Raw genomic sequence first — 16,782 nt, 5'->3', positions numbered from 1 at the left:
GTTTAATTTAATTATACCGTCTATGGTATATTCTAAGGTCGTTGTAGACGAACGACTCGTGAAATTACCGTAAGTACAATGCGCCCTTATCGCTACGAAAATTACTTTGAAGGAAAAGCTAAGAAAATTATATATACTGGGAACGCACAGGTCATTTTGTAGGTCCGTCCGTTCGTGGATTACATTATGATATTAAGTTATATAGGTCAAGAACACGACTATAAATGACTAGATGGATATTGTTAAAATATTTTGTAAATTGGTTAGATTACCGTCATTCTTCATTATTTATTGTATTATGACGCATGCGAATGTCCTAAAGAGTTTATATTGTTTACAATGTGGTGTTAAAAGAAAACTTGATCCTGTAGGATTAAGTTCTCACCGGCTATGAGTATGCTGTCATCCCGCAAAACAAAAACTAATAAAAGTAATACTATTGTATCGATCAGTAACGATGAAATTTAAATAATTTTAAATTTTGTTATACAAATTTTAGGTGCCATACACACAATATTTTTACTGAGTAATGCGGTTAAAGAGCGTAAACATAGTCTATATTATCCCGATAATTTTTTAACACAAGATTACAAAAGGCGTGGGATAAATGATAATTTACAGTAATTTTTTGAGTTGAAATTATAATGAAAAAGATTATATATTGTTTATATACTTCGATAACTTGCCATTTTCTCAAATAATATAGACGGTAGAGAGCGAAAATTCAGATAATTACTAAAGCACCGATAAGAAAAAAATATGAAGCAAAGAATAACGAAAAGGAAAGGAAAGGAAAGTTTAGAAAGAGAGGCAGATGGTTGTATTTCAGATTTAATTTATAGTTTCCATAATGAAACCTACACTAACCCTTTGACCGGCGGTTTCTGACGGATTAGCAATCAATTAGACTGTATGCACGGAATTGGATTGCTTTTCGAACTTAAAGCCGCGCGTCCACTGCTGTGTACAGCTATATATTATGTAAGAGAGTCGATTATCTATTATCCATACACCTATTACCAACTTTGTAACTCCACTTATTGCAACTATCGAGCCATAGATACATATAGATAATATTAATTGAATAGTCCAGATTGCATTGTAATTGATTTATTGTTATCTGCTCTAATTTCAATATCGACTGAATCTACCATCGCACCGTGTCGGGACGTAGTAAGAATTTTATTGCGGTTAATTAGAGACAACTGATGAATATTCTATACCTGTGTGTTATATTGTTTTGGGCTTTTAGTAGAGATTGTATATTTTTTTCAAATAATCTTTTTTTAAATAAATAAAAAAAATATTAAGAAACTGTTTGGACTTAAGTCTGATATATATGATATTTATTTATTTTTATATGTGTTTTGAAGATAAATTCCCTAATCAAAGCTGTGCATTTGTACATTTACACATTTACTATACTCAGTTATTGGATACGTGACTTTAATAGCGTGCATATAATACGCAACAGCGCAATTGCAGACTAATGCCTTCCGCTTCTATGGCAACTATGGGCAAATCCTACCAGATTCCAAAACAATCGGTTTTATTTATAGCGTTTTAGGCAATTGGATTTCCAGTAATTATGCCGTAATGGCACTGGAAATACATTGTTTATTGCTCTTTCCAATTGGCAAGTGCGATTGGGGTTCATTATCTGGTTAACTGAATTGAATATCCAACATTTTTGGAACAACGTTGTCCTAGGAATAATTGGAGAATTTCACGGTTCATTTGATTTGAATTCTTTTGGTGCTGATAGCGGAAAATTAATCTTACGCTTTGTGTTGCCTACTTCGATTTTGTTTATCGCAATATTTTACGTTATTTTCGTGGTGTGTGATTCTGATTTCCACCTTTCAATATAACCACTCCATACTTACCATGGGTATTGTACAAGGTGGCTAAGGGATAATGAGTCATTACAAGCTAAAGCATTCCCAATAAGGGTTGACAGGCGGCCAGCATTCTTCAGTTTTTTTACGCAGACCCTGGGATTCAAAACGCTACACCCGAGAATGTATGTTCACAAATATTTATATGGGCGCTTCATTTTATATTCAGTTTTATTATGCCTAATAAAATGTTTAATCTTCCTGAGAGTGTAAAGATAGCTCTATCCAACTATGTGTACTTAATTTCTACAAAAGAAGTATGACTTCAATTTTGAAAGACAACCTATTCATGATAAATGTCTGTTTCATCTGAGCGCGTCCCAGGTTTCTTCCTCTTAAAGTAATCTGTGGAACGAAGAAATGAGTCCATACTTTACTGATAAAAAAAGCAAATAAATGACCAAATTCTTATTCGACTCGAAATATATAGCTAATCTACTATGATAAGAGGACCAAGTTCGCTCTCGAGTGTATAAAACAAAATCAAGAAAATAGTGTGTAACACTGATTACAGTTTCCGGAAGGAGGAAGTTAGTTCGCCCATACACGCCTGTGCACAGTCAAGTCCGTTTTAAATTAAACCCTCAGCTGTCTAGTTTACACAGTGTGCAACAACTAACAAGAACTAGCTAAATAAAATAAATTTACAAAGTCGACGAGCTGCTGTATATAATAGAGCTTTTGCGCATCCGACCGGTAGGAGCACCGGGGATGGCATGGATTTGAAATTTCGGTTTTATGTCCGTTAGCCACAGTCAATTTGCCACGTATTTGTAAGCGCACTAACATCACACATTTTTGTTGACCTGACCGATATGGCAAATCGACAGAGTCAGTTTTAAAATTGGTTAACCATATGATTTCGATGGAATTCAAGGAAATATTCGATTACTTCTAATATTTTTAGTAATTGATTTTTTAGACTTATTTTTGAATAAATTACTTACTGGAGTCATATAAATAATATGCTAATATATTTTCTTATGCGCGAAAAAAACAAGAACTTATGATTTTTATTATTCCGATTCTGAAATACCAAACATTTTCCGAAAATTTAATGTCAAACATTATGGATATATAATTATATCGAATATCCGACAGTATCGGTTCTCCGGAGCTCCATAACAACCCTGGTCGCATGTACTCGTAAAAGTGCTTGGACAGATCCTGGTATAAAGAACGCTTTCAATTGCAAATGGCCGTGCGAGGGAGACGGCAAATTTATGACCCGGATGCCAAACGAGCGCGTTATTTGGACTTCGATGGAGGAAAAAGTTATTTATTGAAGCTGAAGAAATAATGTGATAACCTTAAAATGTACCTCAAAACATATCACAGTCAGCGACTAAGTAGTCAAAATGATCTAGAAAACCTAAGATCAAGCAGGCAAAATTATCTTCGCTAGCTAATACTGACTCTCTGACTCTAACTGTTCATATACCTAGAGCGTGCTGTCATCCCGCAAAACAAAATCTTATAAATAAAAGTAACACTGTTATATCGATACTATTTACATTCGTGTAATTTATAACGGTGTTTGCCATCAAAAAAACAATTAAATTATAATAACCTTTATCAATACAATACGTAGAATATTTCCAACAGTATGTACTATTGGAACATCGTCCACCTTATAATTAAAATACTTTGCCTTCATTTCATTAATGTTTAATTTAATTATACCGTCTATGGTATATTCTAAGGTCGTTGTAGACGAACGACTCGTGAAATTACCGTAAGTACAATGCGCCCTTATCGCTACGAAAATTACTTTGAAGGAAAAGCTAAGAAAATTATATATACTGGGAACGCACAGGTCATTTTGTAGGTCCGTCCGTTCGTGGATTACATTATGATATTAAGTTATATAGGTCAAGAACACGACTATAAATGACTAGATGGATATTGTTAAAATATTTTGTAAATTGGTTAGATTACCGTCATTCTTCATTATTTATTGTATTATGACGCATGCGAATGTCCTAAAGAGTTTATATTGTTTACAATGTGGTGTTAAAAGAAAACTTGATCCTGTAGGATTAAGTTCTCACCGGCTATGAGTATGCTGTCATCCCGCAAAACAAAAACTAATAAAAGTAATACTATTGTATCGATCAGTAACGATGAAATTTAAATAATTTTAAATTTTGTTATACAAATTTTAGGTGCCATACACACAATATTTTTACTGAGTAATGCGGTTAAAGAGCGTAAACATAGTCTATATTATCCCGATAATTTTTTAACACAAGATTACAAAAGGCGTGGGATAAATGATAATTTACAGTAATTTTTTGAGTTGAAATTATAATGAAAAAGATTATATATTGTTTATATACTTCGATAACTTGCCATTTTCTCAAATAATATAGACGGTAGAGAGCGAAAATTCAGATAATTACTAAAGCACCGATAAGAAAAAAATATGAAGCAAAGAATAACGAAAAGGAAAGGAAAGGAAAGTTTAGAAAGAGAGGCAGATGGTTGTATTTCAGATTTAATTTATAGTTTCCATAATGAAACCTACACTAACCCTTTGACCGGCGGTTTCTGACGGATTAGCAATCAATTAGACTGTATGCACGGAATTGGATTGCTTTTCGAACTTAAAGCCGCGCGTCCACTGCTGTGTACAGCTATATATTATGTAAGAGAGTCGATTATCTATTATCCATACACCTATTACCAACTTTGTAACTCCACTTATTGCAACTATCGAGCCATAGATACATATAGATAATATTAATTGAATAGTCCAGATTGCATTGTAATTGATTTATTGTTATCTGCTCTAATTTCAATATCGACTGAATCTACCATCGCACCGTGTCGGGACGTAGTAAGAATTTTATTGCGGTTAATTAGAGACAACTGATGAATATTCTATACCTGTGTGTTATATTGTTTTGGGCTTTTAGTAGAGATTGTATATTTTTTTCAAATAATCTTTTTTTAAATAAATAAAAAAAATATTAAGAAACTGTTTGGACTTAAGTCTGATATATATGATATTTATTTATTTTTATATGTGTTTTGAAGATAAATTCCCTAATCAAAGCTGTGCATTTGTACATTTACACATTTACTATACTCAGTTATTGGATACGTGACTTTAATAGCGTGCATATAATACGCAACAGCGCAATTGCAGACTAATGCCTTCCGCTTCTATGGCAACTATGGGCAAATCCTACCAGATTCCAAAACAATCGGTTTTATTTATAGCGTTTTAGGCAATTGGATTTCCAGTAATTATGCCGTAATGGCACTGGAAATACATTGTTTATTGCTCTTTCCAATTGGCAAGTGCGATTGGGGTTCATTATCTGGTTAACTGAATTGAATATCCAACATTTTTGGAACAACGTTGTCCTAGGAATAATTGGAGAATTTCACGGTTCATTTGATTTGAATTCTTTTGGTGCTGATAGCGGAAAATTAATCTTACGCTTTGTGTTGCCTACTTCGATTTTGTTTATCGCAATATTTTACGTTATTTTCGTGGTGTGTGATTCTGATTTCCACCTTTCAATATAACCACTCCATACTTACCATGGGTATTGTACAAGGTGGCTAAGGGATAATGAGTCATTACAAGCTAAAGCATTCCCAATAAGGGTTGACAGGCGGCCAGCATTCTTCAGTTTTTTTACGCAGACCCTGGGATTCAAAACGCTACACCCGAGAATGTATGTTCACAAATATTTATATGGGCGCTTCATTTTATATTCAGTTTTATTATGCCTAATAAAATGTTTAATCTTCCTGAGAGTGTAAAGATAGCTCTATCCAACTATGTGTACTTAATTTCTACAAAAGAAGTATGACTTCAATTTTGAAAGACAACCTATTCATGATAAATGTCTGTTTCATCTGAGCGCGTCCCAGGTTTCTTCCTCTTAAAGTAATCTGTGGAACGAAGAAATGAGTCCATACTTTACTGATAAAAAAAGCAAATAAATGACCAAATTCTTATTCGACTCGAAATATATAGCTAATCTACTATGATAAGAGGACCAAGTTCGCTCTCGAGTGTATAAAACAAAATCAAGAAAATAGTGTGTAACACTGATTACAGTTTCCGGAAGGAGGAAGTTAGTTCGCCCATACACGCCTGTGCACAGTCAAGTCCGTTTTAAATTAAACCCTCAGCTGTCTAGTTTACACAGTGTGCAACAACTAACAAGAACTAGCTAAATAAAATAAATTTACAAAGTCGACGAGCTGCTGTATATAATAGAGCTTTTGCGCATCCGACCGGTAGGAGCACCGGGGATGGCATGGATTTGAAATTTCGGTTTTATGTCCGTTAGCCACAGTCAATTTGCCACGTATTTGTAAGCGCACTAACATCACACATTTTTGTTGACCTGACCGATATGGCAAATCGACAGAGTCAGTTTTAAAATTGGTTAACCATATGATTTCGATGGAATTCAAGGAAATATTCGATTACTTCTAATATTTTTAGTAATTGATTTTTTAGACTTATTTTTGAATAAATTACTTACTGGAGTCATATAAATAATATGCTAATATATTTTCTTATGCGCGAAAAAAACAAGAACTTATGATTTTTATTATTCCGATTCTGAAATACCAAACATTTTCCGAAAATTTAATGTCAAACATTATGGATATATAATTATATCGAATATCCGACAGTATCGGTTCTCCGGAGCTCCATAACAACCCTGGTCGCATGTACTCGTAAAAGTGCTTGGACAGATCCTGGTATAAAGAACGCTTTCAATTGCAAATGGCCGTGCGAGGGAGACGGCAAATTTATGACCCGGATGCCAAACGAGCGCGTTATTTGGACTTCGATGGAGGAAAAAATAGGGATAAAGGAATCGATCCATTCATTTTTCATAGTTTTATTTATGTAAGTCCATTCGTCGCGGGGTTACGATTCAATAAAATGTTAAGGACCACTTTCCGAGCGAAGTATATTTTTTAAAACTGTTTTATTGAGGTTGATGTGGAAGGATGTTGACAACGCTTGTTCAGGGCTCTCTATTGTTTTACATGCATAAATTTTAACGAGTGAAATTTATATTGGAAACATACACAATGTGCATGATACACACCTTTTATGCTGTTGAGTATAGGTGGAAATCGTGAAGTATATTATAATAAACGCGTTTTTTATAAATATTTTTTTCCACAGCCGTATAAATCTATATTGGGAACGTCTTCACTATTTCATTACAGATTTCGAATGATAAAGTTACGATTATGTTTCGAATCTGTAGTATTACCAATTTTATCTGCTACATGTATTTATAAATACATTAAAACAAACAATAACCTGAAAAATCGAAGCCCGATCATTATTTCGATGGCTTAACTGAGGGTTTAACATAGTGTAGATACAAATCTACATAATCCTTCATCAAGTTCATCTGAGTGAGATCGAATCGCACGGGCCACTCTCGTACAGTCAGCGACAAAAGTGTTTTTACGTTTCTTAGTAGTTAAGGATTATTATGATTTATGGCGGAGATAGCAAGTAAAACTGGGAAACAGCTGGCCGGAAGTTAACATGTTTTACACAACAGACTTTGATTTTGATATATTAGCTACTTACATACTATACAGAGATACGCGCCAGTATCTGGCATGCAATCTATTGGCATGTGAATTTCCGCCTTTATAGTTCTTGGTTCCATCCATATATTTATAGTTACGGACCGGCTTTACAATGGCACATTTTATGCAAATCTTTTATCTATCGCTTAGTTTTTAATACTTATGAGTACTTACTAAATATATAAGACCTAAATTTGATAATTGACGTTGCGCCGCTTCTTCTTCACTTTCGCTTTGTAAGTCGGCAATAAACTGTGACGTATATCATCTTAAGTTGAATTAAGAATTATGAAGCTGAATGATAAGTTACAATAATTTATAAGATTTTCTATATTAAATAAATTATATTAAATAATTTTTCGGTATTTATGTACGTAGTCAGTCGCATTTGGTGTGTAGCAAATTTGGAATATTACAAATATATAAAATTATGTTATTTGAACTGGATAATCGTGCTTAAAATTGCTATTGAATATTCAGAATTTCACAAATCAATAATTAAATGAGATTTTAATTAGTTATTACGGAAAATATTTTACTTGTTTAAATAATGATCTGTTTAATTCAACAAAAACCTTTATTTGATATACAAAAGTATTTTTTTAATGTATATAAACATATATATATATATATATATATATATATATATATATATAGTCAAGTTTGACGTTAACTTTAACCTGCGAGCCGACGTTTAGACAAAATGGCGTACCTACTTTGTGTTTTTCTGCGCAGGTTAAATTATACGTGAAAGGTGACTGATGTAATTAAGCCTTTTTAATGACAGGTAGGTACAATCAAAAGCAAGTAACCCAAATTTATAGAAAATTTGTCACTATTACCAGCGCATAGAGATCCATGCAACTTGACTAATATGCGGTTGACCGTATTTTATTCAGAAATTCATATTTTGATTATGATAACAACCTCCCGTTAGAGTGGATACGGTAGACTTCTATTTTAAGGCGGAAACGGCTTAATGGAAATAAATACTTATTTCCATGAAGCCGTGTGGTTTTCCTATATCTATACGGATATAGCTTATTTTCATTTCTTTACGATCAGTTTCTTTTCAGAACATTTGAAAAATATCGGCTGTGATTATGATGTGACGTCAGCTCGGAACGTTCCCTAGCTGACCAGCAGAACTATTAATTACGACGTGTGCGTCAGCAGCTTCATAGTGAACAGGTGGCGTCAGTGATTTATTGCTTAACGAGTTATTGCTATTGTTAACCGATTTATTTCACAATTATCATTAAGTTCGTGTTCGGTAATAATAATAACCGTTTGCTACGGCGTTATGCATGTTAGGATTCATACTCTATTAGGACATGAGTCACGGATGGTATGCCATAAAACTAAGGTCTTGCGAAATAACTACATTATTACAAATAAAAAAATAACGAGCGTTGTTTAGATTTAGTAACATTTAAATATATTTAGGGTCAGTTGCACCAGTCAGCTTTGACGTTGATTTTAATCTACGCAGCAAAACGCGAAGTACGCCATTTGTTTAACTTCAGCGGTGCGCATGTCAAAGTCAACGTTAAAGGTGAGTGGTGCAACTCAACCTTAGTTGTTTATTTGGTTCTTGACTGTACCAATTATATTGATAGTTCAAATGATATTTGACAAAGTATTGCACATACGAATGTAATTAATATTAAGTAGTACATACAAACGTATTTATAATACCCTCAAATTTTGCCTTTCAAATATAAATCACATTAACGGGTTACTCGCATTTGCCCATGGCTTTGTCCTCGATAAAAAATAGCTCTCGATGACACACTCTATTCTTCCAAATATCTTGTAAAAATCACTCTTATTAATGCTTTTTTTTGACGTGAAAGAAGCACAAATAAACACACTTTCACATTTATAATATTAGTATTTATTCATTAGGTTACATGCCATTTATTTCAACGAATAAGCCTAGTTCTTCATTTATAAAATGATATATTTATCTAATAAATATATTAATATATCTATCCTACTTTTACTAACTTTTTAAGCGTCACGAGTTACGACAAATCACAATAAAAATCCGAAACTAAATGTTCCAAGAAAACTTATATTTTATCCAATTGTTCCGTCATGAAGGAATCAAGTTGTTGACAGTTGTGAGTACCTGTCTGCTGAGCGAAGACGTGTGACCTCATAAAGGTTGCATGGTCTCCACTTGTGGAAAAACACGTCTCTTAAAAAGTTGACACTTTTTCTAGGGGTATACTTGTATGAGTTTTGATGCTGTATATTGTTGTCTTTGTTGCTTTTTTAAATGTTTTAAACGTAGTTTGGTAATTGATAACACAAGCAAGTCTGTTAAAAATCTATATTAAATGAATATTAAAAAAAACATAATTGACGAATATTACCTATCATCACATAGATTTTCATGACTCATATTCACATTTTAGATTCGTCACCTATTTTAGTTGAGCACCTGCTGTATATCACAAAATACTAATACGTATATGGACGCTTATGCGCAATAACAGTTCTGTTCCAAATTTATGCCTCATAATAAATCATTCTGTATTCATGATAGCATAAAGCGCTTTAAGAGCTCAAAACATAAAATTTTTGGGCTCAAATGACCGTTTAAGTTGTTGTGTTGCCAGGAAAGGTTACTCCACATTTTACATCCAAAACAATTGTGAGCAATTTATAGTATGCATTAATTAAAATTTTAATAAGATTTCGCGGAAAGCGTAGGTATTGTTCAACAAAGGAGCTACCTCAAAATATGATGAAATAAGTTTAACAATAATTCTGTAAAGAAATGTGGCTGGCTTCTCAGTTTTGATAAAATTTAATTAAGCGTAATTAAATTTGATGCTTTATTACTGAATAATAGATCGCGCTTGCCCGTAAATGAGGCTAAAATTAATCCTCTGCTAGCTTTTATTACTTTTTGTGAGTTACATGCTTACTTATATTTTAATAAAGATAAAGGTCAACAGACCTTTAAAAAAACAAAAATAAAACATGAAGATAAAATATATTTCGGATTAGTCTATACTAATCCGAAATATGTTTTAGGTACCTTTTCGTTATTTAGCGAGTGAAAAACATTTCCAAAACCACTACCTCTACTATTATTAGTAGGATTTTTGGAAATGTTTTGCACTCGCTATAATGCACAAAGTAGAAATTGCAAATATAAAAAAATATATATAGAATGAAAGTATGCATTACAATACATCCAATACATGTAGTACTTGTAAGTAGTACTCAGGGGACATTAAAAATTTTAGGTTTGAAAATGTATCGTTTGTATGTCTGTAGCTATGACATTTTTTATTCCAGACCACAGTCAGCACCAGGCGGAAACGACATGGCCAGTTTTCTGTTTCCTACGTATAGTATGTATTTACCAGATTACTCAAAACGATGGAAAAAATAATAGGGCGTTTTTGCCCCAATTTTACCACGTTATTTGAGCCACTTAGTGAGCTGGGCACCGGCAGTTTCTTTACAAGCCATTGATATTTTTTCAATTGATCAATCTAGAATCACTTAGTTTAGGAGAAAACGAGCCACGAGCCGAAACGCAACTATCCATTAATTGTGGGGAGGTCGCCGATGTTTTCGTTTTTTCAAGAGGCGGGTCATTAATTACTGGCGGTATTTTTGTCCCTGTCCATTAAAGATACGTCGCTCACCCATTAGGATAGATTAATGATGGCACGGAATTTATGCTTTGAATAATCCAGGATTAATTTTAGTTTGGATCTTTCAATCTGGTATTTGCTCTGTCGATGTCAGCTAAATTTTGTTACAATTATTACATACAAGTTCAAGTTTTGTATTATGAGTTATCGTTATATTTATAGCATTATCAGGTTAGGGGTTGGTGTATGTATAATAAGACTGCCCTTAGATAGGCTCGTATGGTGGGACTGGCCCATCATCAATATTCATGTTTAAGGTTGATCAGTGCGATGAAGATTGTTTTAATGAATAGGTAAATGATATTAGCATTTATTATTCATTAAAATGATCTTCTTATTTTGCTTAAATATGCAGATATCTAAGTATTAGCACATTAGCACATTGCCTTGATTTTCACTAGATCTTGTGCTTTAATTTTCAGGTATGCGATGTGTAGCGCATGCGTCACTGTGACAAAATATTTACCTCACAAAATGAAAGGAATGTGATGGAAATAGCTGCTAACATAGAAGTGAACCTTACAAAATGAATGCCAGTGCAAGTTGGCAATAGTCCATTGAATAGTTTGAGAGCATTATTGTTTTGTCGACAAAGCAACTACTGGTTCCAAGTGATTTCAATATTGACTCTTATGCTCTGAGTATACATACAATGAGAATGTTTGAGAAGCAAAGAAGTAAAATCATCTTCGTCTACTCAACTTATAAGAGGCTAGTAATTTAATTGGCTAAGACAAACAGGTGCCTACATGCACGAATATTAGAATGATGAAGAAATTGACAATAGCAGGCAGTTGAAATAATTATACTATTTCAACTGCTATTGTCAATTTCTTCGCAATCATAGTGAAAAGCAGAGTATATACCTCTATGTACTTCGATCGTCTTATATCGGTTATCATCCTCCTCGCCTCAGTGATTCATGATCTTAACGTGTAATCTACTATTATTCCTTTATGTAGTGCTTACATGGTATTTATTTATATCCTTTTATTTTTAACCTGCACTTTGTGTTAGTACAGCGTATGTCGTATAAAGACCCTAAAGCCTTAAGCATATAAATCTAATAGGTAGTGCATATTAAGTTAGAATACATTACCATACGTAAACCCACGTAAGTTAGGCTTGGGTTGTCCTCAAAGTAAATATGATGTCGGCTTGTAATAAATAACGAAGTAAATGCGTTTTAAAATATAGCAGCGCGCAGTTCACAAAATGTCTGTTACTGTCTTTTGAACCATCTGTCTATTCGCACGATTGCTCACAACGACTAGACTGTATTTAAAATGCGCTACGTGAAATGGAATTACCTTGTGTCTTGCAAAAATGAAATAGCTATGAACAACAATGTCTCTTTTATAATAAAAGATAAATACAATTATTTTTCGTACAATAAAGATAAACAAATGTAATAGATACAAGTGTATTGTAAAAATTGTTTAATATTTTTGTGTCTGACATCGGAGTTAGAGTGTGGTCTAGAATTAGACTACGCCTGGCTGTCGTACAAGGCGACTAAATGTTCATTAAACAAGGTTCGTTAAACACTAAAAGTTCATAGCTATATAGCATTTTGTGAACTGCGCGCTGCTATATTTTTTTCACCTATGAACTTTTAGTGTTTCATATACATTTTGACATTACAAAAAAGGATTTCAATATTCACAGATTATTGAAACAAATTGTTACATTAGGTAGCTTTTAATGCCTTTCATGTCATGTATGATTCTAGCCGAAATAAACATTAGCTGAATGTTAGGTGGACAGTAAATAAAGGTTTAACCAGTTAATCCGAACATTGTTAAATCGTTGGCAGCTTTGCGCTGAAAACAATAATTAATTGCCTGAATTTAGACTCTTATTATGATATATTTTGGCGTTAATGATGATACGCGAGATTAATAACAGCTGAAAGTTTAAGCCTAAATAGAAATTAATTGGAAAATTTGTTCCGATTTAACCTTACATTTTATGGTTGAACTATTATTTGAGCTGATGAACGGCAATATATTCGATGTATTTTATTTCCTCTTTACAATACAAAATTATATATATGATGTAAAATATGAATTTTAGGTACATATAGGTTATTCTTCAAAGTCGTATTCCTCATGGCTGAGGGTCGTGGTCATTAAGTGAAATGACGACTTTCTTGGCACTCTAATGGAATGGTTTGCCATTGCCTTCTCCATTTCATACACAAGTTGATAATCTACCAGAGTGTAGTTTTCCTCACGATGTTTTCCTTCACCGGAAGCAAGTGGTCGATGAAAACTACTACACATGAGTCAGATTGACACATCTATTGCGTTTCCTATGAGAATTTATAATCTTTGATAGGTATTTTTTGTTCTTACGTATTTGTTTTTTCAGGAATATAAAATCAAGACCATGTTTTAAGCTCGCCTATGTCGTAAAATTCACAGATTAAAATCTGTCTACGCGTTCACAGCGAAACAATATAAGTACATATTTATTGAATTGGGAATGGTGCTATATAACAATGTTGTTGAATTTTTTTTATTTTATAGCTTAGAATGGTTTTCATATTTTTTGGTATATATATTTATGTACCTATTGAAATACCAATTGGTAGTCGTAAAAGTCATGTCAGATGCTTTTAAGCGAATTAAATGAGATCCGATATCAGTTAGCAATGACACGCTCGATTTGGTTTCAGTTGTATTATTACGGTATATCAACTACATGTGTGCAAAATTTCAAGAAAGTTGGTTGAGAAGAATTTCTAATTTATTATTAGGATCTTAATAAATTTTAAATCTTTGATCATTAGCATATAATATGTATTACATTAATTTGTAAGCAGAAATAACAGTACTAAAATAATACATTTTAAAGTATACATGAGATTTATTAATTGTGTGCTCTTTTTTTAGTCGGGGCTACGTCATAGGTTCCAAAGTTTATCAGATCCGATTCCAGTTAAACCGACTGATTGATGGATCCAATCTGTAGTTCCGTATCGACCTTACGTGTAACTGCTGACCCATGTAACTCGGATCACGCTAAATTAATTTATAAATAGTCTGATAGCGACTTTAAATTAAATGAAAAAGAAAAGAGAAAAAAAAAACATTTGCTTTTAGGTTTCTTTTTCGGGGTATTTTTTAATTTCTCTAAAGAAAACAAAAAAGAAGGGGATGCCTTAACTCAGCAGTGGGACACGTCAATAGGCTCAAAATTAAAACAAAACACAAAATAGTATTGAATTTTCGAAGTTTGTCTTATCTATACTCATCTTTATGTATTCCCGGTTGCATTGGGGTCAGTGAAGTCGTGAAGTCGGGGTAAGAGTAAAAGATAAACCTTGAAATTTCAAAGATTTGGCTTCTTGGGAATGCTATAATCTGCCAGGGTTATGTATCCCTTAGTCGCCTCGTACGATGTCCACTGAAGGATAACGAATGGTCAAATTATAGGGCGGAATCATACGATCTCTTATTAGCTACTCTTATTCCATAAATAAATTTGTCGACGAGACGTCCAATTTAAAATTACGGGGAAAATACGATTCACTCGCATTCGTATACGAGCCATTCAATGTCCGATTGGGCATAGTATTAACAAATAGTCGAGGTAATTATGTGTCACTGTTTCATTCCACTTGTATATCGGGGCACGTCGAGGGGCATCGGGGGACATCTGACATGGAAGTTTGCTTAATCGGGAATCGGTAAATGCTGAATATCGAATTTCAATTTGTTTATACAACAGTTACCTGAGAGCCTTTTAAGGTTGGCCTTTGTTAAGAGTGTTTTGTTGCAAGTACCGTAATTTTGCTGATAAAATATCTTTTCTCTTTTAAGAGCTACGGCAAATATATTGTATATTTCTTTTAAGAGGTTGGTTTTCTTTTTTGTTGATCTATGGTTTGTTTGGTTGGATGGAAAAGTTTTGATTTATATTAAACAATATTATTATTTGATTTATATTTATTATTTGTGGAATACTAGCGGCCCGTCCCGGCTTCGGTCGGGTATAAACATAATAAATTATTCGTCTACACCTAAACTATTTATTGTTGAAAACCGCATGAAAATCCGTGCAGTTAATTATGAGTTTATCGCGAACACTGACAGTCGCGGGATTATTTTACAATACTCCTCATAAGAAAGGCTTGTACCCCAGATGATGACATAATATTAAAAATAAATTTATCAAACAAATAAACTTCAAATACTCATGATTTTTATTTATTGATACCTAAGCTTTGTTTTAATTTCTTTTGTTATACTGTTTCTTTTGCCCTTTGGGCTTGTAACTATGTATTTTCCTGCCGGATGACTGGAAGAGATCTCTTCGTGTGATAAGTCTGCCATTGTTATGACTTATTCTGTTTCATATGAAATAAAGTTATATCAAACAAACAAACAAATTAATTCATCCAAATCTTCTTAGGATAGTCAAACGGCCTGAACCCGACGTTAAATTCAACTCATCGTCCAGAAATTGCTTTTCCCTCTGAATTTGCTTAAAGCCCGGTATCGGATAGTGACAAATATATCTCCGGATAGTTGATCAGAGCCACATCGTGATCCAATCAAATGGGATCACGAAGACACCGTATCCGACGTGTGGGGACTTAGCGCTTGAGCTATGTATAACTAGAAGCGATTAGTTTTGTTGCGAAGGATCCTTCAGGCTGATCCGTTTAGGATGTCGATAATTCCCTTATGTCGTTAGTCCTGTTAATCTTAAGTCATTATTTTTTTTCTGATACAGTACGATTTAGACAAAAGTTGGTAAACTTGGTCATATATATACGTTTAGCTGTAGAGCGGGCTATAATAAATATTAATAGGTTGGTAGAATTTTGCCTACGAGAACAATCTCCAGTTATAGCCCTTTCCCTTGATTGACTCTTACAATTTGGAGGAGAAGCAGCTGGCAGTCTCAATGTTTTTCTTTCGCTCCCAAACCAGAAAGACCATGGAGGATAGATTGGTAAAAATATGTCAGACAATCACAATGAATATTATTTTTATTTAAAAAATCCAAATCTTAATTTCACATACTTTTTTTCTAAAGTCTGAACCTTAACAACTGAAACCCTTGACAATACTCGCTGGCTTTTTTGATATGAAATGAGATGTGTTATTACATGTAATTTTTTTCAAAAATAAATCCAAATGAAAGTATTGTAACGAAATCTTCCCACGCAGTAATGTATATTTACTAACTTTTGACCTTTGAGTAATTTTGGTATTTTTTTTAGAAAAAATATCCTCCGTAAATTAAATACATTTCATCAAGCGAAAGTGAGTTCTTTCTATTAATCTTTACTATGGCTACAACAGCTCTGGACTGGATTTTGATGAAACTTATAGAAAAAATTATAGTGGACAGCGCTATTATAGTATAGGCTTTCATAGTTTGCTACAACAACCTAACAAATGCGAGTTGGATTCATGGATTTTCGGAGTACAGCTGCCTCAACTGTGATAGAAGCTGTGTTGCTTCTACATACTTCGCCCCCTTTACAGGCGTCCCTGCAGGCCTCACAAATACATGCTTCTACCACGCTAATACTATAGTGCTTTGGTTAGGTCAAATCCATGACTACAAGAACCTAAGAATTATTATTATTAATA

General features: G+C 33.4%; 1 long non-coding RNA gene across 1 annotated transcript; it reads left to right on the top strand.

Annotated features, from left to right (window-relative positions):
* The first annotated feature begins 5,363 nt into the window (after positions 1-5,363).
* Positions 5,364-12,808, top strand: LOC128670712 (uncharacterized). Its single transcript, XR_008404786.1, has 4 exons — positions 5,364-5,587; positions 8,567-8,681; positions 10,806-10,861; positions 11,593-12,808. It is a non-coding gene; the product is annotated as an uncharacterized LOC128670712 (long non-coding RNA).
* The last annotated feature ends 3,974 nt before the right edge of the window (positions 12,809-16,782 follow it).

The sequence above is a fragment of the Plodia interpunctella genome, chromosome 6, assembly GCF_027563975.2.
Source record: "Plodia interpunctella isolate USDA-ARS_2022_Savannah chromosome 6, ilPloInte3.2, whole genome shotgun sequence".
Taxonomy (NCBI): Eukaryota; Metazoa; Arthropoda; class Insecta; order Lepidoptera; family Pyralidae; genus Plodia; species Plodia interpunctella.
Note: the sequence above shows the minus strand (reverse complement) of the source record. Positions and strands in the feature narration are given on the sequence as shown.